The sequence below is a fragment of the Hyla sarda genome, chromosome 4, assembly GCF_029499605.1.
Source record: "Hyla sarda isolate aHylSar1 chromosome 4, aHylSar1.hap1, whole genome shotgun sequence".
Classification (NCBI taxonomy): Eukaryota; Metazoa; Chordata; class Amphibia; order Anura; family Hylidae; genus Hyla; species Hyla sarda.
In genome coordinates, this window is record NC_079192.1 from 212,487,500 (window position 1) to 212,489,483 (window position 1,984).

Consider the following 1,984-nt stretch of genomic DNA (forward strand, 5'->3'; position numbering starts at 1 on the left):
AAACAATGAAAGATTGGACTGTACTATACGTTTCCGCACGGAGCCCCTTCTAATGTGCATCGGATCTCATCACGAGAGGATTGAACTGTTGGTCCTCCCCAATTGCACTTCTGAAATCCTTCTTGGACTTCCCTGGCTTCAACTCCATTCCCCAATCCTGGATTGGTCCACTGGGGAGATCAAGAGTTGGGGGCCCTCTTGTTCCAAGGACTGCTTAAAACCGGTTCCCAGTAAACCTTGCCGTGTCCCTGTGCTTCCTCATGTAACCGGTCTCCCTAAGGCCTATATGGACTTTGCGGACGTTTTTTGCAAAAAACAAGCTGAGACTCTACCTCCTCACAGGCCTTATGATTGTCCCATTGACCTCCTCCCGGGCACTACTCCACCCCGGGGCAGAATCTATCCTCTGTCCGTCCCAGAGACTCTTGCCATGTCTGAATACGTCCAAGAAAATTTAAAAAAGGGCTTTATCCGTAAATCCTCCTCTCCTGCCGGAGCCGGATTTTTCTTTGTGTCCAAAAAAGATGGCTCTCTACGTCCTTGCATTGACTACCGCGGTCTTAATAAAATCACGGTTAAGAACCGCTACCCCCTACCCCTCATCTCTGAACTCTTTGATCGTCTCCAAGGTGCCCATATTTTTACCAAACTGGACTTAAGAGGTGCTTATAATCTCATCCGCATCAGAGAGGGGGATGAATGGAAAACGGCATTTAACACCAGAGATGGACACTTTGAGTATCTGGTCATGCCCTTTGGTCTATGCAACGCCCCTGCCGTCTTCCAAGACTTTGTTAATGAAATTTTTCGTGATCTCCTATACTCCTGTGTTGTTGTATATCTGGACGATATCCTGATTTTTTCTGCCAATCTTGAAGAACACCGCCAGCATGTCCGTATGGTTCTTCAGAGACTTCGTGATAATCAACTCTATGCCAAAATAGAGAAATGTCTGTTTGAATGCCAATCTCTTCCTTTTCTAGGATACTTGGTCTCTGGCCAGGGACTACAAATGGACCCAGATAAACTCTCTGCCGTCTTAGATTGGCCACGCCCCTCCGGACTCCGTGCCATCCAACGTTTTTTGGGGTTCGCCAATTATTACAGGCAATTTATTCCACATTTTTCTACCATTGTGGCTCCTATTGTGGCTTTAACAAAAAAAAATGCCGATCCCAAGTCTTGGCCTCCTCAAGCGGAAGACGCCTTTAAACGACTCAAGTCTGCCTTTTCTTCGGCTCCCGTGCTCTCCAGACCTGACCCATCTAAACCCTTCCTATTGGAGGTTGATGCCTCCTCAGTGGGAGCTGGAGCTGTCCTTCTACAAAAAAACTCTTCCGGGCATGCTGTTACTTGTGGTTTTTTTTCCAGGACCTTCTCTCCGGCGGAGAGGAACTACTCCATCGGGGATCGAGAGCTTCTAGCCATTAAATTAGCACTTGAGGAATGGAGGCATCTGCTGGAGGGATCAAGATTTCCAGTTATTATTTACACCGATCACAAGAACCTCTCCTACCTCCAGTCTGCCCAACGGCTGAATCCTCGTCAGGCCAGGTGGTCTCTGTTCTTTGCCCGATTTAATTTTGAAATTCACTTTCGGCCTGCTGATAAGAACATTAGGGCCGATGCTCTCTCTCGTTCCTCAGATGCCTCTGAAATTGAACTCTCTCCTCAACACATCATTCCTCCTGACTGCCTGATTTCCACTTCTCCAGCCTCCATCAGGCAAACTCCTCCAGGAAAGACCTTTGTTTCTCCACGCCAACGCCTTGGGATCCTCAAATGGGGTCACTCCTCCCATCTCGCAGGTCATGCGGGCATCAAGAAATCTGTGCAACTCATCTCTCGCTTCTATTGGTGGCCGACTCTAGAGACTGATGTGGTGGACTTTGTGCGAGCCTGCACTATCTGTGCCCGGGATAAGACTCCTCGCCAGAAGCCCGCTGGTTTTCTTCATCCTCTACCTGTCCCCGAACAACCTTGG